Raw genomic sequence first — 9,405 nt, forward strand, 5'->3', positions numbered from 1 at the left:
CCTTCACAAAGACGCTTTGGAGGATCCGAAGCTCCGCTTGCCGAAACCCGGGATCGAACCAGGGACCTTTAGATCTTCAGTCTAACGCTCTCCCAACTGAGCTATTTCGGCTCGAACGCCGTACGCAGGCAAGTGATCAAAATTGCAGAAATGCAGACGTCGATGGCCAGAAAGACAGGTTTGTTTAGTATTCACAGAATTAAGGACTCTACTCTCTGACATCAGTTCGGTTCCTCAACGTGGTTACATCCCTGTGGTTTGGCCTATTATACCTTTTTCCATTTTCATATAACAGAGGGCAGTCACGAAAGGCTAGGTTCACATGCATCAAACACTAGGTTCCACCGAGATTTGAACTCGGATCACTGGATTCAAAGTCCAGAGTGCTAACCATTACACCATGCAACCGCTGAGAAGCTTTTTCGCTTTCCCAACCAAAGCCCCAAGACGGTCACTCCAGGTGTCCGTGACAGGGATGATCTCTGTCAGAGCACGAGGGGGGAATCTTGAGAGGAGCGGGACCCGAGTGAACTCGAGAGAGCAGAACTCTGTCTAATTGATGATTGTATAGATTTTCACTGGAAGACACTCAGAATGAAGGGCATTGCAGTAGCTCAAGGTAACCATTCCAAAAAACAATGCGAGACATTGAATTGTCAGCCGTTAAAAACCTAATGCAAAGTCAGGTCTCTGAGTCTGCCGAAACCCGGGATCGAACCAGGGACCTTTAGATCTTCAGTCTAACGCTCTCCCCACTGAGCTATTTCGGCATAAAAGAAACACGCGGCGGTCACGGTCACGGTCGGAGAAGTTCGGACCTACATTGGACGCCTAAAGTAGATTTGTTGGAACAACAAAAATGGCTTCACAGGAGACATTGCCAAGTTTCACCACCACAATTAGCAAATGCTACCTTCAAAATTCTTTTGATTGTACAAGTTTCTTAGAAAGCGCGCCCTACATGACACCAAACTTCAGTTTGCTTCCTTGCTTGTGAACGATGCGGTCTACGTTGTGCCGCGAGGGCTCTTTCTTGTTAGTTTAGCCACGCTTGCAATACATAGCGAATCTCTGATACCAAGCGGGCAATCGCTGTTCACTCAGTTGATGTTTGGCGTCCCAAAAACATACCTTGAAAGATTGGCAGAAGGAAACACTAAGAGTAGGTCCCACCGAGATTTGAACTCGGATCGCTGGATTCAGAGTCCAGAGTGCTAACCATTACACCATGGAACCTCTGACCCTTCGGGAGCGTTCGCATCACAATTCCTAATTCTTAATTTGCAAGCTGCGGCAACAATGGGTAAGATTTAATTACTCCGTTCACGAGGAGTAAAACGTCTTGAGAGGAACCAAATATCACAAAGTGGGAATTGTATGAAATGAAGCACAAGTTTGCATTTTAGCGCAAGATTCCAGCACTTCACACTCTGTAGAGAAGGTTCCCTTGCATGTGGGTGGAAACGTTTTAACAGAATTACAATTCGGCCCAGACCAGCGGGTGTTAACAGGATTGCTCCGTCACGCGGTTAAGGCAGCTGCTCCGAGACTCTAGCAAAGGAAACCGAGCAGCAGGTCCCACCGAGATTTGAACTCGGATCGCTGGATTCAGAGTCCAGAGTGCTAACCGTTACACCATGGAACCTCTGCAAGCGTCAGCCACTGAGAGTACGACTGAGGAGCGAAAACTGACAGGAGTGTTATTGTAAAGATTTACAGCTATATATGAGTGAGCTGCTTCCACTTTGGTCAATTTCATTCTTGTTGACACTAACAGTGAGCCAGGAACTTGTGATGCAAGTAGGCATGATGTCTGACAACATGGAAAAAACCTCCTTCACAAGGACGCTTTGGAGGATCCGAAGCTCCGCTTGCCGAAACCCGGGATCGAACCAGGGACCTTTAGATCTTCAGTCTAACGCTCTCCCAACTGAGCTATTTCGGCTCGAACGCAGTACGCAGGCAAGTGATCAAAATTGCAGAAATGCAGACATCGATGGCCAGAAAGACAGGTTTGTTTAGTATTCACAGAATTAAGGACTCTACTCTCTGACATCAGTTCGGTTCCTCAACGTGGTTACATCCCTGTGGTTTGGCCTATTATACCTTTTTCCATTTTCATATAACAGAGGGCAGTCACGAAAGGCTAGGTTCACATGCATCAAACACTAGGTTCCACCGAGATTTGAACTCGGATCACTGGATTCAAAGTCCAGAGTGCTAACCATTACACCATGCAACCGCTGAGAAGCTTTTTCGCTTTCCCAACCAAAGCCCCAAGACGGTCACTCCAGGTGTCCGTGACAGGGATGATCTCTGTCAGAGCACGAGGGGGGAATCTTGAGAGGAGCGGGACCCGAGTGAACTCAAGAGAGCAGAACTCTGTCTAATTGATGATTGTATAGATTTTCACTGGAAGACACTCAGAATGAAGGGCATTGCAGTAGCTCAAGGTAACCATTCCAAAAAACAATGCGAGACATTGAATTGTCAGCCGTTAAAAACCTAATGCAAAGTCAGGTCTCTGAGTCTGCCGAAACCCGGGATCGAACCAGGGACCTTTAGATCTTCAGTCTAACGCTCTCCCAACTGAGCTATTTCGGCATAAAAGAAACACGCGGCGGTCACGGTCACGGTCGGAGAAGTTCGGACCTACATTGGACGCCTAAAGTAGATTTGTTGGAACAACAAAAATGGCTTCACAGGAGACATTGCCAAGTTTCACCACCACAATTAGCAAATGCTACCTTCAAAATTCTTTTGATTGTACAAGTTTCTTAGAAAGCGCGCCCTACATGACACCAAACTTCAGTTTGCTTCCTTGCTTGTGAACGATGCGGTCTACGTTGTGCTGCGAGGGCTCTTTCTTGTTAGTTTAGCCATGCTTGCAATACATAGCGAATCTCTGATACCAAGCGGGCAATCGCTGTTCACTCAGTTGATGTTTGGCGTCCCAAAAACATACCTTGAAAGATTGGCAGAAGGAAACACTAAGAATAGGTCCCACAGAGATTTGAACTCGGATCGCTGGATTCAGAGTCCAGAGTGCTAACCATTACACCATGGAACCTCTGACCCTTCGGGAGCGTTCGCATCACAATTCCTAATTCTTAATTTGCAAGCTGCGGCAACAATGGGTAAGATTTAATTACTCCGTTCACGAGGAGTAAAACGTCTTGAGAGGAACCAAATATCACAAAGTGGGAATTGTATGAAATGAAGCACAAGTTTGCATTTTAGCGCAAGATTCCAGCACTTCACACTCTGTAGAGAAGGTTCCCTTGCATGTGGGTGGAAACGTTTTAACAGAATTACAATTCGGCCCAGATCAGCGGGTGTTAACAGGATTGCTCCGTCACGCGGTTAAGGCAGCTGCTCCGAGACTCTAGCAAAGGAAACCGAGCAGGAGGTCCCACCGAGATTTGAACTCTGATCGCTGGATTCAGAGTCCAGAGTGCTAACCGTTACACCATGGAACCTCTGCAAGCGTCAGCCACTGAGAGTACGACTGAGGAGCGAAAACTGACAGGAGTGTTATTGTAAAGATTTACAGCTATATATGAGTGAGCTGCTTCCACTTTGGTCAATTTCATTCTTGTTGACACTAACAGTGAGCCAGGAACTTGTGATGCAAGTAGGCATGATGTCTGACAACATGGAAAAAACCTCCTTCACAAGGACGCTTTGGAGGATCCGAAGCTCCGCTTGCCGAAACCCGGGATCGAACCAGGGATCTTTAGATCTTCAGTCTAACGCTCTCCCAACTGAGCTATTTCGGCTCGAACGCCGTACGCAGGCAAGTGATCAAAATTGCAGAAATGCAGACGTCGATGGCCAGAAAGACAGGTTTGTTTAGTATTCACAGAATTAAGGACTCTACTCTCTGACATCAGTTCGGTTCCTCAACGTGGTTACATCCCTGTGGTTTGGCCTATTATACCTTTTTCCATTTTCATATAACAGAGGGCAGTCACGAAAGGCTAGGTTCACATGCATCAAACACTAGGTTCCACCGAGATTTGAACTCGGATCACTGGATTCAAAGTCCAGAGTGCTAACCATTACACCATGGAACCGCTGAGAAGCTTTTTCGCTTTCCCAACCAAAGCCCCAAGACGGTCACTCCAGGTGTCCGTGACAGGGATGATCTCTGTCAGAGCACGAGGGGGGAATCTTGAGAGGAGCGGGACCCGGGTGAACTCGAGAGAGCAGAACTCTGTCTAATTGATGATTGTATAGATTTTCACTGGAAGACACTCAGAATGAAGGGCATTGCAGTAGCTCAAGGTAACCATTCCAAAAAACAATGCGAGACATTGAATTGTCAGCCGTTAAAAACCTAATGCAAAGTCGATCTCTGAGTCTGCCGAAACCCGGAATCGAACCAGGGACCTTTAGATCTTCAGTCTAACGCTCTCCCAACTGAGCTATTTCGGCATAAAAGAAACACGCGGCGGTCACGGTCACGGTCGGAGAAGTTTGGACCTACATTGGACGCCTAAAGTAGATTTGTTGGAACAACAAAAATGGCTTCACAGGAGACATTGCCAAGTTTCACCACCACAATTAGCAAATGCTACCTTCAAAATTCTTTTGATTGTACAAGTTTCTTAGAAAGCGCGCCCTACATGACACCAAACTTCAGTTTGCTTCCTTGCTTGTGAACGATGCGGTCTACGTTGTGCCGCGAGGGCTCTTTCTTGTTAGTTTAGCCACGCTTGCAATACATAGTGAATCTCTGATACCAAGCGGGCAATCGCTGTTCACTCAGTTGATGTTTGGCGTCCCAAAAACATACCTTGAAAGATTGGCAGAAGGAAACACTAAGAGTAGGTCCCACAGAGATTTGAACTCGGATCGCTGGATTCAGAGTCCAGAGTGCTAACCATTACACCATGGAACCTCTGACCCTTCGGGAGCGTTCGCATCACAATTCCTAATTCTTAATTTGCAAGCTGCGGCAACAATGGGTAAGATTTAATTACTCCGTTCACGAGGAGTAAAACGTCTTGAGAGGAACCAAATATCACAAAGTGGGAATTGTATGAAATGAAGCACAAGTTTGCATTTTAGCGCAAGATTCCAGCACTTCACACTCTGTAGAGAAGGTTCCCTTGCATGTGGGTGGAAACGTTTTAACAGAATTACAATTCGGCCCAGATCAGCGGGTGTTAACAGGATTGCTCCGTCACGCGGTTAAGGCAGCTGCTCCGAGACTCTAGCAAAGGAAACCGAGCAGCAGGTCCCACCGAGATTTGAACTCGGATCGCTGGATTCAGAGTCCAGAGTGCTAACCGTTACACCATGGAACCTCTGCAAGCGTCAGCCACTGAGAGTACGACTGAGGAGCGAAAACTGACAGGAGTGTTATTGTAAAGATTTACAGCTATATATGAGTAAGCTGCTTCCACTTTGGTCAATTTCATTCTTGTTGACACTAACAGTGAGCCAGGAACTTGTGATGCAAGTAGGCATGATGTCTGACAACATGGAAAAAACCTCCTTCACAAAGACGCTTTGGAGGATCCGAAGCTCCGCTTGCCGAAACCCGGGATCGAACCAGGGACCTTTAGATCTTCAGTCTAACGCTCTCCCAACTGAGCTATTTCGGCTCGAACGCCGTACGCAGGCAAGTGATCAAAATTGCAGAAATGCAGACGTCGATGGCCAGAAAGACAGGTTTGTTTAGTATTCACAGAATTAAGGACTCTACTCTCTGACATCAGTTCGGTTCCTCAACGTGGTTACATCCCTGTGGTTTGGCCTATTATACCTTTTTCCATTTTCATATAACAGAGGGCAGTCACGAAAGGCTAGGTTCACATGCATCAAACACTAGGTTCCACCGAGATTTGAACTCGGATCACTGGATTCAAAGTCCAGAGTGCTAACCATTACACCATGGAACCGCTGAGAAGCTTTTTCGCTTTCCCAACCAAAGCCCCAAGACGGTCACTCCAGGTGTCCGTGACAGGGATGATCTCTGTCAGAGCACGAGGGGGGAATCTTGAGAGGAGCGGGACCCGGGTGAACTCGAGAGAGCAGAACTCTGTCTAATTGATGATTGTATAGATTTTCACTGGAAGACACTCAGAATGAAGGGCATTGCAGTAGCTCAAGGTAACCATTCCAAAAAACAATGCGAGACATTGAATTGTCAGCCGTTAAAAACCTAATGCAAAGTCGATCTCTGAGTCTGCCGAAACCCGGAATCGAACCAGGGACCTTTAGATCTTCAGTCTAACGCTCTCCCAACTGAGCTATTTCGGCATAAAAGAAACACGCGGCGGTCACGGTCACGGTCGGAGAAGTTCGGACCTACATTGGACGCCTAAAGTAGATTTGTTGGAACAACAAAAATGGCTTCACAGGAGACATTGCCAAGTTTCACCACCACAATTAGCAAATGCTACCTTCAAAATTCTTTTGATTGTACAAGTTTCTTAGAAAGCGCGCCCTACATGACACCAAACTTCAGTTTGCTTCCTTGCTTGTGAACGATGCGGTCTACGTTGTGCCGCGAGGGCTCTTTCTTGTTAGTTTAGCCACGCTTGCAATACATAGCGAATCTCTGATACCAAGCGGGCAATCGCTGTTCACTCAGTTGATGTTTGGCGTCCCAAAAACATACCTTGAAAGATTGGCAGAAGGAAACACTAAGAGTAGGTCCCACAGAGATTTGAACTCGGATCGCTGGATTCAGAGTCCAGAGTGCTAACCATTACACCATGGAACCTCTGACCCTTCGGGAGCGTTCGCATCACAATTCCTAATTCTTAATTTGCAAGCTGCGGCAACAATGGGTAAGATTTAATTACTCCGTTCACGAGGAGTAAAACGTCTTGAGAGGAACCAAATATCACAAAGTGGGAATTGTATGAAATGAAGCACAAGTTTGCATTTTAGCGCAAGATTCCAGCACTTCACACTCTGTAGAGAAGGTTCCCTTGCATGTGGGTGGAAACGTTTTAACAGAATTACAATTCGGCCCAGATCAGCGGGTGTTAACAGGATTGCTCCGTCACGCGGTTAAGGCAGCTGCTCCGAGACTCTAGCAAAGGAAACCGAGCAGCAGGTCCCACCGAGATTTGAACTCGGATCGCTGGATTCAGAGTCCAGAGTGCTAACCGTTACACCATGGAACCTCTGCAAGCGTCAGCCACTGAGAGTACGACTGAGGAGCGAAAACTGACAGGAGTGTTATTGTAAAGATTTACAGCTATATATGAGTAAGCTGCTTCCACTTTGGTCAATTTCATTCTTGTTGACACTAACAGTGAGCCAGGAACTTGTGATGCAAGTAGGCATGATGTCTGACAACATGGAAAAAACCTCCTTCACAAAGACGCTTTGGAGGATCCGAAGCTCCGCTTGCCGAAACCCGGGATCGAACCAGGGACCTTTAGATCTTCAGTCTAACGCTCTCCCAACTGAGCTATTTCGGCTCGAACGCCGTACGCAGGCAAGTGATCAAAATTGCAGAAATGCAGACGTCGATGGCCAGAAAGACAGGTTTGTTTAGTATTCACAGAATTAAGGACTCTACTCTCTGACATCAGTTCGGTTCCTCAACGTGGTTACATCCCTGTGGTTTGGCCTATTATACCTTTTTCCATTTTCATATAACAGAGGGCAGTCACGAAAGGCTAGGTTCACATGCATCAAACACTAGGTTCCACCGAGATTTGAACTCGGATCACTGGATTCAAAGTCCAGAGTGCTAACCATTACACCATGGAACCGCTGAGAAGCTTTTTCGCTTTCCCAACCAAAGCCCCAAGACGGTCACTCCAGGTGTCCGTGACAGGGATGATCTCTGTCAGAGCACGAGGGGGGAATCTTGAGAGGAGCGGGACCCGGGTGAACTCGAGAGAGCAGAACTCTGTCTAATTGATGATTGTATAGATTTTCACTGGAAGACACTCAGAATGAAGGGCATTGCAGTAGCTCAAGGTAACCATTCCAAAAAACAATGCGAGACATTGAATTGTCAGCCGTTAAAAACCTAATGCAAAGTCGATCTCTGAGTCTGCCGAAACCCGGAATCGAACCAGGGACCTTTAGATCTTCAGTCTAACGCTCTCCCAACTGAGCTATTTCGGCATAAAAGAAACACGCGGCGGTCACGGTCACGGTCGGAGAAGTTCGGACCTACATTGGACGCCTAAAGTAGATTTGTTGGAACAACAAAAATGGCTTCACAGGAGACATTGCCAAGTTTCACCACCACAATTAGCAAATGCTACCTTCAAAATTCTTTTGATTGTACAAGTTTCTTAGAAAGCGCGCCCTACATGACACCAAACTTCAGTTTGCTTCCTTGCTTGTGAACGATGCGGTCTACGTTGTGCCGCGAGGGCTCTTTCTTGTTAGTTTAGCCACGCTTGCAATACATAGCGAATCTCTGATACCAAGCGGGCAATCGCTGTTCACTCAGTTGATGTTTGGCGTCCCAAAAACATACCTTGAAAGATTGGCAGAAGGAAACACTAAGAGTAGGTCCCACAGAGATTTGAACTCGGATCGCTGGATTCAGAGTCCAGAGTGCTAACCATTACACCATGGAACCTCTGACCCTTCGGGAGCGTTCGCATCACAATTCCTAATTCTTAATTTGCAAGCTGCGGCAACAATGGGTAAGATTTAATTACTCCGTTCACGAGGAGTAAAACGTCTTGAGAGGAACCAAATATCACAAAGTGGGAATTGTATGAAATGAAGCACAAGTTTGCATTTTAGCGCAAGATTCCAGCACTTCACACTCTGTAGAGAAGGTTCCCTTGCATGTGGGTGGAAACGTTTTAACAGAATTACAATTCGGCCCAGATCAGCGGGTGTTAACAGGATTGCTCCGTCATGCGGTTAAGGCAGCTGCTCCGAGACTCTAGCAAAGGAAACCGAGCAGCAGGTCCCACCGAGATTTGAACTCGGATCGCTGGATTCAGAGTCCAGAGTGCTAACCGTTACACCATGGAACCTCTGCAAGCGTCAGCCACTGAGAGTACGACTGAGGAGCGAAAACTGACAGGAGTGTTATTGTAAAGATTTACAGCTATATATGAGTGAGCTGCTTCCACTTTGGTCAATTTCATTCTTGTTGACACTAACAGTGAGCCAGGAACTTGTGATGCAAGTAGGCATGATGTCTGACAACATGGAAAAAACCTCCTTCACAAGGACGCTTTGGAGGATCCGAAGCTCCGCTTGCCGAAACCCGGGATCGAACCAGGGACCTTTAGATCTTCAGTCTAACGCTCTCCCAACTGAGCTATTTCGGCTCGAACGCCGTACGCAGGCAAGTGATCAAAATTGCAGAAATGCAGACGTCGATGGCCAGAAAGACAGGTTTGTTTAGTATTCACAGAATTAAGGACTCTACTCTCTGACATCAGTTCGGTTCCTCAA

The 9,405-nt window shown here is 46.8% G+C and overlaps 26 non-coding genes across 26 annotated transcripts; all 26 read right to left on the reverse strand.

The window, feature by feature from the left end:
* Positions 1–38: 38 nt before the first annotated feature.
* On the reverse strand, positions 39–111 carry trnaf-gaa (transfer RNA phenylalanine (anticodon GAA)). Its single transcript has one exon. It is a non-coding gene; the product is annotated as a tRNA-Phe (tRNA).
* A 225-nt stretch (positions 112–336) lies between these two features.
* Positions 337–408, reverse strand: trnaq-uug (transfer RNA glutamine (anticodon UUG)). Its single transcript has one exon. It is a non-coding gene; the product is annotated as a tRNA-Gln (tRNA).
* Positions 409–697: 289 nt separating this feature from the next.
* Positions 698–770, reverse strand: trnaf-gaa (transfer RNA phenylalanine (anticodon GAA)). Its single transcript has one exon. It is a non-coding gene; the product is annotated as a tRNA-Phe (tRNA).
* Positions 771–1,164: 394 nt separating this feature from the next.
* On the reverse strand, positions 1,165–1,236 carry trnaq-cug (transfer RNA glutamine (anticodon CUG)). Its single transcript has one exon. It is a non-coding gene; the product is annotated as a tRNA-Gln (tRNA).
* Positions 1,237–1,573: 337 nt separating this feature from the next.
* On the reverse strand, positions 1,574–1,645 carry trnaq-cug (transfer RNA glutamine (anticodon CUG)). The gene has a single exon. It is a non-coding gene; the product is annotated as a tRNA-Gln (tRNA).
* A 227-nt stretch (positions 1,646–1,872) lies between these two features.
* trnaf-gaa (transfer RNA phenylalanine (anticodon GAA)) lies at positions 1,873–1,945 on the reverse strand. Its single transcript has one exon. It is a non-coding gene; the product is annotated as a tRNA-Phe (tRNA).
* A 225-nt stretch (positions 1,946–2,170) lies between these two features.
* Positions 2,171–2,242, reverse strand: trnaq-uug (transfer RNA glutamine (anticodon UUG)). The gene has a single exon. It is a non-coding gene; the product is annotated as a tRNA-Gln (tRNA).
* A 289-nt stretch (positions 2,243–2,531) lies between these two features.
* trnaf-gaa (transfer RNA phenylalanine (anticodon GAA)) lies at positions 2,532–2,604 on the reverse strand. Its single transcript has one exon. It is a non-coding gene; the product is annotated as a tRNA-Phe (tRNA).
* A 394-nt stretch (positions 2,605–2,998) lies between these two features.
* Positions 2,999–3,070, reverse strand: trnaq-cug (transfer RNA glutamine (anticodon CUG)). The gene has a single exon. It is a non-coding gene; the product is annotated as a tRNA-Gln (tRNA).
* Positions 3,071–3,407: 337 nt separating this feature from the next.
* On the reverse strand, positions 3,408–3,479 carry trnaq-cug (transfer RNA glutamine (anticodon CUG)). The gene has a single exon. It is a non-coding gene; the product is annotated as a tRNA-Gln (tRNA).
* A 227-nt stretch (positions 3,480–3,706) lies between these two features.
* On the reverse strand, positions 3,707–3,779 carry trnaf-gaa (transfer RNA phenylalanine (anticodon GAA)). The gene has a single exon. It is a non-coding gene; the product is annotated as a tRNA-Phe (tRNA).
* Positions 3,780–4,004: 225 nt separating this feature from the next.
* trnaq-uug (transfer RNA glutamine (anticodon UUG)) lies at positions 4,005–4,076 on the reverse strand. The gene has a single exon. It is a non-coding gene; the product is annotated as a tRNA-Gln (tRNA).
* Positions 4,077–4,364: 288 nt separating this feature from the next.
* trnaf-gaa (transfer RNA phenylalanine (anticodon GAA)) lies at positions 4,365–4,437 on the reverse strand. The gene has a single exon. It is a non-coding gene; the product is annotated as a tRNA-Phe (tRNA).
* Positions 4,438–4,831: 394 nt separating this feature from the next.
* trnaq-cug (transfer RNA glutamine (anticodon CUG)) lies at positions 4,832–4,903 on the reverse strand. Its single transcript has one exon. It is a non-coding gene; the product is annotated as a tRNA-Gln (tRNA).
* A 337-nt stretch (positions 4,904–5,240) lies between these two features.
* trnaq-cug (transfer RNA glutamine (anticodon CUG)) lies at positions 5,241–5,312 on the reverse strand. Its single transcript has one exon. It is a non-coding gene; the product is annotated as a tRNA-Gln (tRNA).
* A 227-nt stretch (positions 5,313–5,539) lies between these two features.
* trnaf-gaa (transfer RNA phenylalanine (anticodon GAA)) lies at positions 5,540–5,612 on the reverse strand. Its single transcript has one exon. It is a non-coding gene; the product is annotated as a tRNA-Phe (tRNA).
* Positions 5,613–5,837: 225 nt separating this feature from the next.
* On the reverse strand, positions 5,838–5,909 carry trnaq-uug (transfer RNA glutamine (anticodon UUG)). Its single transcript has one exon. It is a non-coding gene; the product is annotated as a tRNA-Gln (tRNA).
* A 288-nt stretch (positions 5,910–6,197) lies between these two features.
* Positions 6,198–6,270, reverse strand: trnaf-gaa (transfer RNA phenylalanine (anticodon GAA)). Its single transcript has one exon. It is a non-coding gene; the product is annotated as a tRNA-Phe (tRNA).
* A 394-nt stretch (positions 6,271–6,664) lies between these two features.
* Positions 6,665–6,736, reverse strand: trnaq-cug (transfer RNA glutamine (anticodon CUG)). Its single transcript has one exon. It is a non-coding gene; the product is annotated as a tRNA-Gln (tRNA).
* Positions 6,737–7,073: 337 nt separating this feature from the next.
* trnaq-cug (transfer RNA glutamine (anticodon CUG)) lies at positions 7,074–7,145 on the reverse strand. The gene has a single exon. It is a non-coding gene; the product is annotated as a tRNA-Gln (tRNA).
* Positions 7,146–7,372: 227 nt separating this feature from the next.
* On the reverse strand, positions 7,373–7,445 carry trnaf-gaa (transfer RNA phenylalanine (anticodon GAA)). The gene has a single exon. It is a non-coding gene; the product is annotated as a tRNA-Phe (tRNA).
* A 225-nt stretch (positions 7,446–7,670) lies between these two features.
* On the reverse strand, positions 7,671–7,742 carry trnaq-uug (transfer RNA glutamine (anticodon UUG)). The gene has a single exon. It is a non-coding gene; the product is annotated as a tRNA-Gln (tRNA).
* A 288-nt stretch (positions 7,743–8,030) lies between these two features.
* On the reverse strand, positions 8,031–8,103 carry trnaf-gaa (transfer RNA phenylalanine (anticodon GAA)). The gene has a single exon. It is a non-coding gene; the product is annotated as a tRNA-Phe (tRNA).
* A 394-nt stretch (positions 8,104–8,497) lies between these two features.
* trnaq-cug (transfer RNA glutamine (anticodon CUG)) lies at positions 8,498–8,569 on the reverse strand. Its single transcript has one exon. It is a non-coding gene; the product is annotated as a tRNA-Gln (tRNA).
* Positions 8,570–8,906: 337 nt separating this feature from the next.
* Positions 8,907–8,978, reverse strand: trnaq-cug (transfer RNA glutamine (anticodon CUG)). The gene has a single exon. It is a non-coding gene; the product is annotated as a tRNA-Gln (tRNA).
* A 227-nt stretch (positions 8,979–9,205) lies between these two features.
* trnaf-gaa (transfer RNA phenylalanine (anticodon GAA)) lies at positions 9,206–9,278 on the reverse strand. Its single transcript has one exon. It is a non-coding gene; the product is annotated as a tRNA-Phe (tRNA).
* Positions 9,279–9,405: the final 127 nt, after the last annotated feature.

The sequence above is a fragment of the Hoplias malabaricus genome, chromosome 2, assembly GCF_029633855.1.
Source record: "Hoplias malabaricus isolate fHopMal1 chromosome 2, fHopMal1.hap1, whole genome shotgun sequence".
In the NCBI taxonomy this organism is placed as follows: Eukaryota; Metazoa; Chordata; class Actinopteri; order Characiformes; family Erythrinidae; genus Hoplias; species Hoplias malabaricus.